An 18,128-nucleotide genomic window follows, 5' to 3' on the forward strand; every position below is an offset into this window, starting at 1 on the left:
TTTTAGACTGGTGGGCAATCACTTCCAAAGTTCTGCCCACACAGTCAGTACACCTCTCCTACACTGCATTTCATACAAACATTTATTCTGCAAGAAAAAACTACATTGAAGCCTCAAACTCGCGACCGAGTTTACTGCCGGGATCAAGGCGCAAACTCGCGACCTTGCGGATATGAGCCGAGCACTCTACCACTGAGCCAGCCTTTAAAATCTACGCTAAAAAATTTCCATTCCGAAGACCGACAAATTCTGAATTACGAAAAGTGTCTGGTCCCAAGGCTTTCGGATAAAAGGTTGTGCACCTGTATTTCTATATTTAAAATAGTGTTATATAAGTATGATATTAGGTTTGCTGATTCGGCCTTTGTCTTCATTGCTTCGTCCAGTAAGTCTGGAGGCATGTTATGATAGTCTTTTGTGTATTTTTTCAGATAGTCACACATTTGAAGATATTTAAAATATTGATTATTTCTCAAATTATATTTCAGTTGTAATTGTTGAAATGATAATAATTTTCCAAATTCATACGTCTCCGAGCGTTTTGATTCCTATTCTTTCCCATTGTGTAAATGATTTATCTATAGTAGAAGGTTTAAACGACGGCTTATTGACTATTGGCGATAAAAGAGATGGATTTCTTAATTTTAGATTCTGTTTTATTTGTTTCCAAGTTCTAATTGTGCTATGTATAATTGGATTTTTATTGTAATTTTTGTTATTCAGATTCATTGGTGAGAGGAGAGTCACTCCTATATTGCACGGAGAGCAGTCCTCTCTCTCCATTACAATCCAGTCCACCTGCTGGGCAGAGTTGTCCAGCAGGTGAATCATATTTTTAATATTTACTGCCCAATTATAGTACATAAAGTTAGGGAGTGCTAGACCACCCAGCTTTGGGTTTACTCAGGTGTGTTCTTTGTATTCTGTGGGATTTATAGTCCCATATAAAATTTGTAATGCCTGAGTCCAGTTTTTTGAAAAACCTTTTTGGAATATAAACAGAGAATAAGAGAGGGTGGGTTTCTTAAATGTGTATATTTTAATGCTAGGAGCATTGTAAGAAAGGTGGATGAACTCAGAGCCTGGATTGACACCTGGAAGTATGATGTTGTGGCGATCAGTGAAACATGGTTGCAGGAGGGCTGTGATTGGAAACTAAATATTCCAGGATTTCGTTGCTTCAGGTGTGATAGAATTGGAGGGGCAAGAGGTGGAGGTGTTGCATTGCTTATCAGGCAAGATATTACAGCAGTGCTTTGGCAGGATAGATTAGAGGGCTCGTCTAGGGAGGCTATTTGGGTGGAACTGAGAAATGGGAAAGGGGTAGCAACACTTATAGGGGTGTATTATAGACCGCCAAATGGGGAGCGAGAATTGGAAGAGCAAATATGTAAGGAGATTGCAGATATTAGTAGTAAGCACAAGGTAGTGATTGTGGGAGATTTCAATTTTCCACACATAGACTGGGAAACACATTCTGTAAATGGGCTGGATGGGTTGAAGTTTGTAAAATGTGTGCAGGATAGTTTTTTGCAGCAATACATAGAAGTACCTACTAGAGAAGGAGCGGTGCTGGACCTCCTGTTAGGAAATGAGACGGGTCAGGTGGCAGAGGTATGCGTTGGGGAACAGTTCGGGACTAGTGATCACAATACCATTAGTTTCAATATAATTATGGAGAGGGTCAGAACCGACTAACTTTGAGGAGTTGCGAAAGGATTTAAAAGGAGTAAATTGGGACAGAATCTTTATGTCCCTGTTCGGTTGAAAGGAAATAGTAAAAATCGGAAAGAGCCATGGTTTTCAAGGGAAATTGGACACTTGGTTCGGAAAAAGAGGGAGATCTACAATAATTATAGGCGGCATGGAGTAAATGAGGTGCTTGAGGAGTATAAAGAATGTAAAAAGAATCTTAAGAAAGAAATTAGAAAAGCTAAAAGAAGATATGAGGTTGCTTTGGCAAGTAAGGTGAAAGTAAACCCAAAGGGTTTCTACAGCTATATTAATAGCAAAAGGATAACGAGGGATAAAATTGGTCCATTAGAGAGACAGAGTGGACAGCTATCTGCAGAGCCAAAAGAGATGGGGGAGATATTGAACAATTTATTTTCTTCGGTATTCACCAAGGAGAAGGATATTGAATTATGTGAGGTAAGGGAAACAAGTAGAGTAGCTATGGAAACTATGAGGATCAAAGAAGAGGAAGTACTGACACTTTTGAAAAATATAAAAGTGGATAAGTCTCCAGGTCCTGACAGGATATTCCCTAGGACATTGAGGGAAGTTAGTGTAGAAATAGCAGGGGCTATGACAGAAATATTTCAAATGTCATTAGAAACGGGAATAGTGCCGGAGGATTGGCGTACTGCGCATGTTGTTCCATTGTTTAAAAAGGGGTCTAAGAGTAAACCTAGCAATTATAGACCTGTTAGTTTGACATCAGTGGTGGGCAAATTAATAGAAAAGATACTTTGAGATAATATATATAAGCATCTGGATAAACAGGGTCTGGTTAGGAACAGTCAACATGGATTTGTGCCTGGAAGGTCATGTTTGACTAATCTTCTTGAATTTTTTGAAGAGGTTACTCGGGAAATTGATGAGGGTAAAGCAGTGGATGTTGTATATATGGACTTCAGTAAGGCCTATGACAAGGTTCCTCATGGAAGGTTGGTTAAGAAGGTTCAATGGTTGGGTATTAATGGTGGAGTAGCAAGATGGATTCAACAGTGGCTGAATGGGAGATGCCAGAGAGTAATGGTGGATGGTTGTTTGTCAGGTTGGAGGCCAGTGACTAGTGGGGTGCCACAGGGATCTGTGTTGGGTCCACTGTTGTTTGTCATGTACATCAATGATCTGGATGATGGTGTGGTAAATTGGATTAGTAAGTATGCAGATGATACTAAGATAGGTGGGGTTGTGGATAATGAGTAGATTTTCAAAGTCTACAGAGAGATTTATGCCAGTTGGAAGAGTGGACTGAAAGATGGCAGATGGAGTTTAATGCTGATAAGTGTGAGGTGCTACATCTTGGCAGGACAAATCAAAATAGGACGTACATGGTAAATGGTAGGGAATTGAAGAATGCAGGTGAACAGAGGGACCTGGGAATAACTGTGCACAGTTCCCTGAAAGTGGAATCTCATGTAGATAGGGTGGTAAAGACAGCTTTTGGTGTGCTGGCCTTTATAAATCAGAGCATTGAGTATAGAAGTTGGGATGTAATGTTAAAATTGTACAAGGCATTGGTGAGGCCAATTCTGGAATATGGGGTACAATTTTGGTCACCTAATTATAGGAAGGATGTCAACCAAATAGAGAGAGTACAGAGGAGATTTACTAGAATGTTGCCTGGGTTTCAGCAACTAGGTTACAGAGAAAGGTTGAACAAGTTAGGGCTTTATTCTTTGGAGCGCAGAAGGTTAAGGGGGGACTTGATAGAGGTCTTTAAAATGATGAGAGGGATAGACAGAGTTGACGTGGATAAGCTTTTCCCACTGAGAGTAGGGAAGATTCAAACAAGGGGACATGACTTGAGAATTAAGGGACAGAAGTTTAGGGGTAACATGAGGGGGAACTTCTTTACTCAGAGAGTGGTGGCTGTGTGGAATGAGCTTCCAGGGAAAGTGGTAGAGGCAGGTTCATTTTTATCATTTAAAAATAAATTGGATAGTTATATGGACGGGAAAGGAATGGAGGGTTATGGTCTGAGCGCAGGTATATGGGACTAGGGGAGAATACGTGTTCGGCACGGACTAGAAGGGTCGAGATGGCCTGTTTCCGTGCTGTAATTGTTATATGGTTATATGGTTATATATAGGGATTGATTGAAATAGATATAGGATTTGTGGTAGAAAGATCATTTTTATAGCATTTATTCGACCTATTAAAGACATCGGGAGCGTTTTCCAGAATTTGATTAGAGTATTTAGTTTCTTAAGTAAGGGACTATAATTGGCATTAAACATAGCAAGATCGCTTCTAGTAATTTCAATTCCCAAATATTTAAATTTTTCCTGTGGCTATTTTAAAGGGGAATTTTAAGAGATGTGTTGAGTCTTTCGGTTTTATCGACATAATTTCACTTTTGTTCCAATTTATTCTGTATCCTGAGAAAGATCCAAAGTCCTCAATTAGATTTAGTATGTTTGGTATACTAATTTGGGGTTTTGTGATGTACAGTAGTACATCGTCTGCATATAAAGATATTATGTTATTTGAATATTTTGTATTATAACCGTAAATATCCGGGTGTGTTCTGATACTTTCGGCTAAAGGTTCAATTACCAGAGCAAATAACAGCGGTGATAATGAACATCCTTGTCTATTGCCCCTTGATAATTGGAATTTCGTAGATAGTATATTATTAGTTAATATTCTAGCCGTAGGTTTGTTATATAATAATTTTATCCATGCGATGAAGTTCTCTCCCATTTGAAATTTTTGCAATACTTTGATCATATAATCCCATCCTACTTGATCAAATGCTTTTTCTGCGTCCAATGAAATGATTGATAACTCTTGTTCTTGAGGTTTTTGTGAATACATTATGTTAAGCAGACGTCTCAGGTTATTAAATGAGTGTCTCTTGGGTATAAATCCCGTTTGATCCTCGTTTATTAATTTACTAACATATTTACTTAGTCTTCTAGCTAATGTTTTCGCTAATATTTTTGATCCGTATTTAACAAAGCAATAGCTCTGTATGAGCCTGATTCTTCTATGGCTTTATCTTTTTTAAGTATTAATGTAATCGTTGATTCTGCTAGTGTTTCAGGTAGGATTTGTTCTTTAAAAGCATATGTATACATTTTCTGTAAACGTGGTGTAACTATGTCGTAAAAACTTTTATAAAATTCATTACTGGATCCGTCTGGTCCTGGTGTTTTTCCATTTTTTAGTGTGTTTATTGTGTCTTCTATTTCCTTAGATGTAATTTGTGTTCCCAGTTCCTCTTGTTCCTTCAATTCTAGTTTTGGAAGATTACAATTGTCCAGGAACTCTGAAACTTTATTATTGTCTGTTAGCGTTTTGGATGTGTATAAATTCTGGTTAAAATGAGCAAAACTTTATTTTTAAAACTGGAAGGAATGTCTACGAATATATCGTTTTGGAGGTTTAACTCGCAAATTTTAAAAGACCCACAAGGGAGTACATATAAAAAAAAACAGATGGACTTATTTTTTTAGATAAACGATACACCAGACATATCGCCCACTTTACTATGGGAATCCTTCAAAGCATTTATTAGAGGAGTCATTATCTCATACCAAGCTTTTCAAAACAAAAAGAATAAGAACGAACAAAGACAATTAGGAGAACAAATCAGACAACTAGATATAGATAATGCTAAAGATCCAACTATGGATGAACATAATAAAATATTAATATTGAAATTTAAACTAAATAAGTTATTATCAGATAAAGTTATAAGACTATTCCAAATTGCAAAACAGGAACACTTTGAACTCGGGGATAAACCCCACAAACTTCTGGCACGTCAACTGAAAAAACGGGAAAAAGACCCAGCAATTTTAAAGATTAAATCAGATAGAGGGGAATTATTAACACTACCCAATGATATCAATAAAAGATCAGCTAATGGATTCTGTGTCCACAATAACCAAAAGCAGTGCATGGAGATCACATTAATGAAGGATGCCAAGCGGAGCCTTTGACTCTCAGTGTGGGTTGAGTAGGGACTACCAGAGTACAAGTGCTAACAATTCGGGTTGATGACTCTTCAGAAGTGCCTCAGTGACAGAATGTCATATTTTGAGTAGTACTTTGTCAAAATTGGACTCTAGTGCTTTTATTAACCAACAAACCTTCTTCTGATCCTGTGCCTGTGAGAATTCCAAGAGCCATGATAATGGCACCAATGCATCCAACTGGCACTTGCTGAATTCTTTAGATCTGAATCAACACTGCAAATAATTGATCGAAATGTATTACGGTATATGGAAATATGAGAGGCATAGATCAGGTAGACAGTCGGAACCCTTTTCCCAGGATGGAAAAAGTAAACACTCGAGGGCATAGCTTTAAGGTGAAAGGGGCGAATGTTAAAGGCGATGTTCAGGGCAACATTTCTACACAGGGAGTGGTGAGTGTCTGGAATGTGCTGCGATATTGGTGATTGAGGCAGATACAATAGTGGCATTTAAGAAACTTTTAGATAGGCATATGGATATGTAGGGAATGGAGAAATATGGATTATGTGCAGGCACATAATATTGGCATTATATTCGGCACAGACATTGTGGGCCGAAGGGTCTGTTCTGGTGCTGTACTGTTATGTGTCCTATGTCAATACAGCAATGTCATGACTGAGCCACCAGTCTCAGTGACGCCATTGACCTACAGTGGCTTCAAACCTGCTCCCACCACATGAATTGGCAAGGTGCCCCGCAGGCGTGACGTTGCCTGCCTCCCATCTTTAATGAGCCTCTGCACCAGACTCCTTTGAATGCTGGCAGACAGCAGCCTGCTAGTGCCTGGTATATCCCACTATAGCTTATGAAAGTCACAAAATGCTGGAATAACTCAGCGGGCCAGGCAGCATCTCTGGAGAGAAGGAATAGGTGATGTTTCAGGTCGAGACCCTTCTTCAGACTGAATCAGGGGAGGGAGAAAAGAGACAATGTAGTAGAGGGTAAATGTCTGAGTGCAGTTTTGCGGGAAATCTGTGTATGTATGTTTGTGTGTGTGTGTGTCTCCAGATAAGGAATACAGAATAAGAATAGAGAGTGAAGTGTTTTTGCTGGAGTGAATCTCACTTTGACATGTCATGTGAGATCATGAAATTTTCTTCTCTTCTCTCTCGTGGCCATAATGTGTTTTACTGCTATTTGGCTGATATGGAGAGTGTGCCCATGAGGCAGATACACTTCTGTTATTGCTGCATCACAAATTATTGCCTGTTGTGCTGAATAGATGATGTCTGCACAAGTCCCAGTTTAATGTGTCATTCTGAGTGTTAAACACCATCACATGATGTCAAATGTTTGTTTTTTTTTGAGAAGCCGTTAAGCAGTATACAGCTTGCATTAAACCCAACAGTGGTTGAGTGTGACAAAAACAGGTGCAATGAAGTTTTGCACGTTTTCCACCATGTTCACCATCTGGATAGAGAATTCCAAAATACTGCACATACGTGCAGCTGAGAGATGTAAGGTTGGGGCATTAAAATGAAATGCCTTGCAGATCTTGGATGAAGAGCAGAATGTGGCTGTAGCAAGTGAAGATTCTCTCTGCCCAAAGAAACAAATTGCTGTTTAGGAATCATAGGGACTGACTTTAAAATGGGCGGCACGGCGGCGTAGCGGAAGAGCTACTGCCTTACAGCGCCAGAGACCGGGTTTGATCCTGACTATGGGTGTTTGTCTGTATGGAGTTTGTACGTTCTCCCTGTGACCTGCATGGGTTTTCTCTGAGACCTGGCAATTTCAGACAAGGCAAAGTCCAGGTAAAGTCCAGGTAAGTCCTGAATCAGTGCTGCCCCACCGGAGACCGCGGCTTCAGGTTGGTGTAGGCCGCAGGCCGGCGGTCGAAGATTTAAAGTTCCCATCGCGCCACAGCCAGAAGCACCGCAGACAGCAGGGCTGGCGGTCAGAGCTCCTCTCCAGAGGTCCCTGTTGAGGGACCCCGCTCCTGATAGTAAGTCCCCGCCACGCCCGTGGTAGAAGTAGGCCGCCGGCCGGTGGTCAGAGCTTCTTCTCCCCCCTGGTCCCCAGGCTGTGGACGCCGCGCCAGCTGGAACTCCGCGAGCCAGCGGACGGAGTGTTCCCCTCCGGCGACCCCGGCGATTGTCAATTTACAAACCAAATTCCTCAGTTTTAAACTGTTTTCCCCCTCTGACTCACTTCTAACTCTCCTCCCACTCAGGCTAGAGCCAATCAGTGCTTTCTCTTGCTTCTCTTTGTTGCTGTTGCTTCAAAATCCACGGGAGCTCTGAGTAAAGTGTTCAAGAAGGAACTGCAGATGCTGGGAGATCGAAGGTACACAAAAATGCTGGAGAAACCCAGCGAGTGCAGCAGCATCTATGGAGCGAAGGAAATAGGTGACGTTTCGGGCCAAAACCCTTCTTCAGTCTGAAGAAGGGTTTCGGCCTGAAACGTCGCCTATTTCCTTCGCTCCAGAGATGCTGCTGCACCCGCTGAGTTTCTCCAGCATTTTTGTGTACCTTCGGAGCTCTGAGTAAAGTCTGCCCGTGCTTTGCCTCTACTTTTCAACTGTTTTCCCCCTCTGACTCACTTCTAACTCTCCTCCCACTTGGGCTAGAGCCAATCAGTGTTTTCTCCTGCTTCTCTTTGCTGCTGTTGCTTCAAAATCCACAGGAGCTCTGATTGGGGAAGTTCAGCCATGATCACATTAAATGCCGGTGCTGGCCCGAAGGGCCGAATGGCCTACGCCTGCACCTATTGTCTATAGTCTATTCCCCCTCTGTGATTACTTCTATTCTTAGGGTGCAAAATGCACATATTAATTTCCTCCAAATATGCTGCCTGACCCGCTGAGTTATCTTGTTTCTTTTGTTGTCGTAATCTGCATCTGTAGACCCGTGTGTCTATGTTTAATCATAGTCATTATGGTTTAATGAAGAGAGATCATGTGTATTATATTTTCCAAAATGCGCAATAGTGTGGTTAAATGTTGTGGTTCTCAGTATGTGTTGGAAGGAAATGCAAATGCATAGTTTACACTGAAGACAGACACAAAATGCTGGAGTAACTTAGCGGAACAGGTAGCATCTCTGGATAGAAGGAAAAGGTGACATTTCGGGTCGAGATCCTTCTTCAGACTGAGAGTCAGGGAAGAGGGAGACACAAAGAAATGTAAGGTGTGAAAACAAGACATCAAAAGGGATGGAGATCAAAGAATATGTAGAATAGATCATTGTTAGCTAGGAGAAGTTGACAACGAAGCACGTAGAGATAAAATGTAATCAAGGGGACAATCAGACTGGTTGGAGAACAGGAAAGGGGTGGGATGGTGAGAGAGGGTAAGCAAGGGCTATTTGAAGTTAGAGAAGTCAATGTTCATACCGCTGGGGTGTAAGCTGCCCAAGTGAAATATGAGGTGCTGTTCCTCCAATTTGTGTTGGGCCTCACTCTGACAATGGAGGAGGCCCAGGACAGAAAGGTCAGTGTGGGAATGGGAGGGGGAGTTAAAGTGTTTAGCAACCAGGAGATCAGGTAGGTTTAGAACAGAGCAGAGGTGTTCAGCAAAATGATCGCCGAAGTTGGTTTACAAACAAAAGTGTTGCAGTAACTCAATAAGTAAGGCAGCATCTTTGGAAGACATGGATAGGTGACATTTCGGGTTGGGACCCTTCCTCGGTAGAACAAACAGTCGACTGCCCAGGGAGGGAACCATACGCGAAACGACAAATGTTATTCATGCATCTTAGAAACAGACACAAAAGTCAGTTGCCCTTAATTTGTGTGAAGGATTTCTTTGTTGAATGAAGCAGTTGCACAGATATTGATGCTCAGTGATGCTGGTTGATGAATTACCAAAAGAGTTACAGGCTCTTTCTTTTGTACTTGTGGACTGAGCTGTTCTTTAAAAGGATGACAGGCACTTACCGAAATGTGTGCTGGATGAGTCAGTCTTCCAGGCTCCTCTGACCTTTGATGTGACACATTGTCATGGTCGGTGACTGCTTCCTTGACCGAGTGTGATTTAAAAATGTTTGCCACCTCTCGTGGAATTATAGGTCTCAGTGCTGGAAAAGTTCTGAAACCTGTGTCAAAGAAAAATAATCCCTGGTGCTAAATGCAGTCCCTTCAGAACCTATTACACTTGTTGTTCCATGTGGAGTCCTCATTTGGGCAGCTGAGAAAAGATTGTTGATGGTAACCTGCAGCCAGGCTTTGTTGCCTATGTTTGACCTGATTCCATGAGACTTTTCAATGCCTTGAAGCATTTAAAATAAATAGTCCAGACAGTCAAGTGCCATTGCATCTGTGTTGCCTCCTGGTGACCTAGGCGCTAAGATGGCCCATCTCCAACCACATCCTGAAACTGCCGCAGTGACATGGTGACATGTCTAAAGTAGGTCAACTGTTATTCCCTCAAGGGGATAGACACACAGTGCTGGAGTAACTCAATGGGTCTGGCAGCATTTCTGGACATCATCTGACTCTGGAATTATAATTTTGTTCGGTTCCTGTTTCACAGTACAGTTAAATGAGTCCACACCTATTAACTTACTCTTTCTTTGCCCACTTCTAGGTTTGCCTCATGCAATTAGGGAAATCAATATCCTTACTATTTAGTCATAGAGTGGTACAGTGTGGAAACAGGCCCTTCGGCCCAACTTGCCCACACCGGCCAACATGTCCCAGCTACGCTAGTCCCACTTGCCTGCGCTTGGCCCATATCCTTCCAAACGTGTCCTATCCATGTACCTGTCTAACTGTCTCTAAACTTTGGGATAGTCCCAGCCTCAACTACCTCCTCAGGCAGCTTGTTCCATGCACCCACCACCCTCTGTGTGAAAATGTTACTCCTCGGATTCATATTAAATCTTTTCCCCTTCACATTGAACCTATAGAAACATAGAAATTAGGTGCAGGAGTAGGCCATTCGGCCCTTCGAGCCTGCACCGCCATTCAATATGATCATGGCTGATCATCCAACCCAGTATCCCGTACCTGCCTTCTCTCCATACCCTCTGATCCCCTTAGCCACAAGGGCCACATCTAACTCCCTCTTAAATATAGCCAATGAACTGGCCTCGACTGGCCTCGAACTATGTCCTCTGGTCCTTGATTCCCCTAATCAAGAGATTCTGTGCATCTACCAAATCTATTCCTCTCATGTCTTATACACCTCTATAAGATCACCCCTCATCATCCTGTGCTCCAAGGCATAGAAACCCAGCCTACTCAACCTTTCCCTATAGCTCAGACCACCCTCTAGTCCTGGCAACATCATTGTAAATCTTCTCTGAACACTTTCAAGCTTGACAATAACTTTCCTATAACATGGTGCCCAGAACTGAACACAATATTCTAAATGTGATCTCACCAACGTCTTATACAACTGCAACATGACTTCCCAACATGACCTAGAGATGCCAGGATTCTTACAAGCAATGTAAAAACAGGGACCTGCCGATGCTGGTTTACAAAGACTGAAAAAGGGTCCCTACATGAAATGTCACCTATCCATGTCAGGATCAGAATCTTTCTTCAGGAAAACCAGCATCTGCAGTTTGACCTTTCTACAGTTTTACATTTTGATACCCAAATGGTGTAAATGACCTAAAACCTCACCTTACCCACATTCTCTAGGGATGCTGTCTGACCCGCTGAGTTACTCCAGTACTTTGTGTCCCTCTTAGGAGCAATGATGTACTGCGGGACCTTGGGGATCAACTACATAACTTTCTGAGCGTGGCAACACATGGATAGGGTTATAAAGAAGCATATGGCATGCTTGCCTTCAGTGGTCAGGGCATTGAGTATAAACGTTGGGATGTCATGTTGCAGCTAATACTTCGGTTGGACCACATTTGAAGGATTTTGTGCAGTTCTGGTAACCACATTGCAGGAAACATGTGGAGGCTTTGAAGAGGGTGCGGAAGAGGTTCATCAGAATGATGCCTGGATTAGAGACCATCAGCAATAAGGAAAGGTTGGACTAACTTGGATTGTTTCTTCTGGAGCGTTGGAGGATTAGTGGTGCCCTGATAAGAGTGTATACGTTTATGAGAGACATTGATGAGTAGATAGTCAGAGGCTTATTGCAGGGTGGAAATGTCAAAACTTAAAGGCTATCACTTTCAGATGAGATGGGGAAAATTGAAAGTAGGTTTGTGATGCGTTTTTTTTACAGAGTGGTAGGTTTTTGTTTAGTTTCGTGATACAGCACAGAATAGGCCCTTTGGGTCATCGAGTCCATATTGACCTGCGATCCCCGTACACTAACACTATCCTACACACTTGGGACAATTTACAATTATACCACAGCCAATTAAACTCCAAACCTGTACATTTTTGGAGTGTGGGAGGAAACCGTAGCACCCAAAAAAAACCTATGCAAGTCACCAGGAGAAATGTACAAACTCTGTACAGATAGCACCCCTAGTCAGATCGAACCCAGGTCTCTGGCGCTGTAAGGCAGCTACTTTATTGCTGCACCACTGTGCCGGATCTGGAATGCATTGTCAGGGTAAGTGGTGGAAGTAGATACAACAGCAATGTTTAAGAGGCATTTAAATAGGTAGGGTAGGACGGACATAGGTCAAATACCATAGATGGGATTAGTATAATTAGGAAGGAACTGCAGATGCTGGTTTACACCAAAGATAGACACAAAGAAGGGTCTCGACCTGAAACATTCCTTCTATCCTGAGATGCTGCCCTTCCCGCTGAGTTACTCCAGCATTTTGTGCCTATCTTTGGGATTAGTATAATTTGGTTTCATGATCAAAATGATATTGTGGGCCGAAGGGTTCCAGACTATACTCTACTATGTTCTATGTCTTAGTTTAACTGTCATAGTAACATGACCATCTTTCAATATCTTCATCAAGCTTGACATTGTTATTTTTTTCAAATACAAGTCTTCTGATTGCAATGACAAATCCTTTCAAAAGTATATTTTCGCTCCTAGGGAGATAATATTTTCCACTAACTCCATTCGAATACTAACTACTTTGAATTCTATTAACATTCCAGATTGTATTGCTTTTGTCCTTGTCATTTATTCATAGCTTATTCTGTTTAATCATTCTTAACTTTAATTCACATTGTCTTCGATTCGGTCAAAAGGTTGCATTATCTGCATCCTTTTATTACCGTTTTGACTATCCATTTTCATTCCTGCTTCAGCTTCCTGTCCAGCTTATCTCATAATGTAGAGTGTCGAGGCTAGACAAGTATGGTGATAAGATGCTTCCATGTCTAACTCCTTAACCACTGTTGAACCATTTTGTTTTTGCAGGTTTTGTCTTCCTTGTAGCCTCTCATTCAGTGCAGAGAGTGCAGTTAGGCAAGGAATCAAGTGTTCCATTTTGCTGTCTACTTGCAAATTGCTGCCTATTTTTCAGCATTAAGTGGTACCTAAACCAAAGAATGCTGCATTAATCTTTCAGGAGTCACCTTTTAACTTCCTATCAACTTCAGCTAAGTTTGACATTGATGATTGCCGCAAATTGAAACGCTTGAGGTGAACATTGATCTGCTTGACAGTGTTTCGTGTATCTAATCAACTGTACAATATATTAATGGTTCATGCAAAGAACAGAATTGCTACTGTCCTGGGATGATATTTGAATCACAAAGTTGGGAACGATTCTATTCCCAGAGTTCGAGTGAGCAAAATCAAATGAAATAAATAAGTACTGGTATTCCAGAAACTGCATTCACAATCAAAAGATATTTCAAAATACTCTACAGCCAATTAGATGCATTTGAAATGTAGGATTTTTTAATCCACAAAGTTAGGAAAAAGAATTCTATTGATTGTCAGTATGAGAACTAGCAGACATAAATTCGAGTTCAAAAAGAAGAAAAGAGAACATTTCTTTGAAATGTTTTTTTTTTATATTGGGGTTTTTACTACATGATACGTCCTATAACAAATGTTGGTGGATAAGGAATGTGAATTCAGTGAGGGTTACATTAGTAAAGAGTGAAACAGTTGTTGAAGTGATTCGTGTATTAATGAGACTAGGAGTAGGAAAGGTTCAGAATGATATGGACCAAATGTGGGCAACTGGGACTAGCATAGACGAGGCATCTTGGTCGGCATGTATGAGTTACTCTAAAGGGCCTATTTCCCTTTGGTGGAACTCTATGACTCAGCTCATCAAAAACCTAGTGTGAAAATTTGGTCCTTAATGGAGATTACCATTACTCACTTCAATCCAAATTCTTGATCATTTATGTGGAGCAGTATGTGGGAGCTCTCCCATTGAAGATGTAGCTGATGCCTTTCAGGAAAGTTCCGACAATAAGGAAAAGTATATACTATTTCTCTGATGCCTTCCTGGATGTTGTTGTGAAGGGGATCTGTAAGATGTTCTATGCCTGTAGAATGGAGGAGTCAGCGTCATGCTCTGAACTCCTTGTCTCTCTTTTTATCTTGCAACTTGTGCTGACATGACAGGCCTTGTATCCTTTCTCATACATTCTGTAAAGCACTAGCAAGGTGTTGATAGCTTAGTAACTCCTGCATTCCTCCCGCCACCCCACCTCTCCTCCTCTCCCCCACCCTTATCAACCTACCAGTTCCACTGTCCTTATTCCTGTTCCCTCTCGCTCAGCACATCTTCCCCAGCCAACATGGGCCATTATGGACTCCACCCTTCCTGGGGTCATCTGTTGCTGGCCCTAAATTGCTCTGACCTTTTCTCACCTCCAGTCCCTCCCCACCCCCACCTCTATCTTCCACTCTGAAGAAGGGTTCTGACCCAAAACGTCACCTATTCCCCTTCCCCAGGGATGCTGCCTGACTCGCTGAGTTACTCCAGCTTTTTGTGAATATCTTCAATAGCTTAATTAAATTAGCCAAAAGCTGAAGAAAAATTATCCGACCAACAAATGTGACAGCTGTGGAACATATTTCCACATAACTTTGCCCTCATTTCAGCCTGTTTGATCATCTGTCAATGCTGCTCATGCTGGCTTATAGACAGAGATTAAAGCATAAGGCACAACCAAAAATACAGTGGTCTGCAGAGACTGAAGATCCACTTCTGGACTGAAAAATGTACAATGATTAGTTGAAGTGTAGGAAAGTGATTGAAAACGTTGTGTCCATGTGTCAGGGCATTAACAGCCATCGACAGCATCTAGGTAAAAGAATTGGTAAAATGTAGAAATGTAGTCCACATCTGCACTCGGTGACCATTTCGCTGAACACTCACACTTGGTCCACTTATCCTAGGGAATCACCTGGTTGCCAAACATTTGGTCCCTTAAGAGACGAGAGCGGCATTAGTTACCATTACTCACTTCAATCCAAATTCTTGATCATTTATGTGGAGCAGTATGTGGGAGCTCTCCCATTGAAGATGTAGCTGATGCCTTTCAGGAAAGTTCCGACAATAAGGAAAAGTATATACTATTTCTCTGATGCCTTCCTGGATGTTGTTGTGAAGGGGATCTGTAAGATGTTCTATGCCTGTAGAATGGAGGAGTCAGCGTCATGCTCTGAACTCCTTGTCTCTCTTTTTATCTTGCAACTTGTGCTGACATGACAGGCCTTGTATCCTTTCTCATACATTCTGTAAAGCACTAGCAAGGTGTTGATAGCTTAGTAACTCCTGCATTCCTCCCGCCACCCCACCTCTCCTCCTCTCCCCCACCCTTATCACCCTACCAGTTCCACTGTCCTTATTCCTGTTCCCTCTCGCTCAGCACATCTTCCCCAGCCAACATGGGCCATTATGGACTCCACCCTTCCTGGGGTCATCTGTTGCCGTCCCTAAATTGCTCTGACCTTTTCTCACCTCCAGTCCCTCCCCCCCCCCCCCTCCATCTTCCACTCTGAAGAAGGGTTCTGACCCAAAACGTCACCTATTCCCCTTCCCCAGGGATGCTGCCTGACTCGCTGAGTTACTCCAGCTTTTTGTGAATATCTTCAATAGCTTAATTAAATTAGCCAAAAGCTGAAGAAAAATTATCAGACCAACAAATGTGACAGCTGTGGAACATATTTCCACATAACTTTGCCCTCATTTCAGCCTGTTTGATCATCTGTCAATGCTGCTCATGCTGGCTTATAGACAGAGATTAAAGCATAAGGCACAACCAAGAATACAGTGGTCTGCAGAGACTGAAGATCCACTTCTGGACTGAAAAATGTACAATGATTAGTTGAAGTGTAGGAAAGTGATTGAAAACGTTGTGTCCATGTGACAGGGCATTAACAGCCATCGACAGCATCTAGGTAAAATAATTGGTAAAATGTAGAAATGTAGTCCACATCTGCACTCGGTGACCATTTCGCTGAACACTCACACTTGGTCCACTTATCCTAGGGACTCTGAAGAAGGGTTTCGGCCCGAAACGTCGCCTATTTCCTTCGCTCCATAGATGCTGCTGCACCCGCTGAGTTTCCCCAGCAATTTTGTGTACCTATCCTAGGGACTCACCTGGTTGCCAAACATTTCAACTCCCCTTCCCATTCCCAGACGGACCTTTCTCTCCTGGGCCTCCTCCATTGCCAGAGTGAGGCCACTTGCGAATTGGAGGAACTCACACATTGGACCTCATATTTTGATTGAGTAGCTTACAACCCAGAGGTATGAACATTGAATTCTCTAATTTTAAATAACTTCATCTCACACTCCCCTTCCCTCCCTCCTTGCCCCCTTCCTCCTCCCTAGTCGTTTTACCAGCTCCACAGTTCAGCACATTGTGTCTCTTGAGATCACACCTTCCCTAGCGAACCATGGGCTTACCAGGCCGCATCCTGCCTGAGTTAATTTGTGGCTGGCCATGATGGGTTCTGGTCTTTTCTCACTTCCAGCTCTTCACCCCTCATCCTCTCCCTACTGTCAGTCTGAAGAAGAGTCCCAACATGAAATGTCATCCATCCTTTTTCTCCAGAGATGCTGCCTGGCCCGCTGAGTTACTCCAGCACTTTGTGCCTATCTTTGAAAGAATTGGTTGTTGTCCAAAGGAAACCAGGCAGAGATCACAACCTTGTCCTCATCAATGGAGCTGCAATTAAGACGGTCAACAGCTTCAAGTTCTTAGCCATCGATATTACCAGCAAACTAACCTGGTCCATTCACATTGATGTGGTATTCAAGAAAGTAAATCAGCACATTTAATTTCTTCGGTGTCCTGAGAAAATTCGGAATGTCCATGACTACTCTCTCGAACTTCTACAGATGTGCTGTCGAAAGTATTGTGGCAGGATGCATTTGTGCATGGCATGGCAACTGCTCTGCTTTTGATGCCTGAACCTGCAGAGAGTGGTGAACACAGCCTTCTTGGTGAATTGCATCAGGAAAGGTTGAAAGAATATCAAAGATGCCTGTCATCCTAGCCCACTCCCTTTTCTCTCTTCTATTGTTGGGGAGAAGGTACAAGAGCTAAAAAGCTTGGACTTCCAGTCTTAAAACCAGCTTCTTTCCCACTGCTACCCAACTCCTGAATCAGTCACCTCTTTCACACTCCCTTCCCAGTGACTCTGCCACATACGCTTGCTATTAACTCTACCTCATTGGTTATTCCATTATTGTTCCTCAATATTCTTTTGTACTAAAAGTTTTTACACAACAATTTTTCTACATTTTGCACACATTCTTTTGTAATTGTATTTATTTATTGTTGTATTTATCATTACTGTATGTATGCAATTTATTTTGAAAGAAATTTCAATTTCCCCCCTGACAATAAACTTACCTGTAATAGGTAACAACCATATTCACAAGGGCCATTTGGATGAGCATTAAATATTAGTCTTGTATGAATCATCCTTATCCTGTAAATTTATGAAGGAAAAATTGTTCATGAGCCAAGCATGGGGACCTGGCAGTACTAAGACCAATAATAATACAAGCAGACATTATTCTAAACTAATGCCGTTTTGGTGAATCTGTTCATTGTTAATGTTGCAATGCCTTCCAGCATCAATACTTATTGCTGGCAATGATGAATAGGATAAATGCGTTGTCAATGCAATGAAAAACGATCTGTAAAATGATGTTATTTGATGGGCAATAAATCAACGAATGGCAGAAATGGTTATTTCCTTCCAATGTTAAATTATACCGAGAAGCATTTATTTCATTTAATTCTAACGTGAAATATTACCAGCTGTCCCTTTATGCCCTAAACAAAAGCAATTCGGATAATTGCAATCAAATTTGTAATGGATCATGGCAGTTTATAATCTGACTCTAAATTATCAATCCTGTGTCTAAAGGTCCTCTAAGTAGGCTCTACATTAGAAACAAGGAAGCATATGCTGGCAAAGAGAATGTACTTTTCCCAGGCTGGTGATTAGCTATCCTTCTTCTGTGGCATAAGTGGAACTTTCTTTATAATCTAATCAAATGTTATGTCATCTGGGAGTGTTTGTTAGATAACTAGGTATCTGAAATCTGAAATTGTGTAGATAGGAACTACAGATATTGGTTTACAAAAAAAAGATAC

The sequence above is a fragment of the Amblyraja radiata genome, chromosome 3 (assembly GCF_010909765.2).
Source record: "Amblyraja radiata isolate CabotCenter1 chromosome 3, sAmbRad1.1.pri, whole genome shotgun sequence".
In the NCBI taxonomy this organism is placed as follows: Eukaryota; Metazoa; Chordata; class Chondrichthyes; order Rajiformes; family Rajidae; genus Amblyraja; species Amblyraja radiata.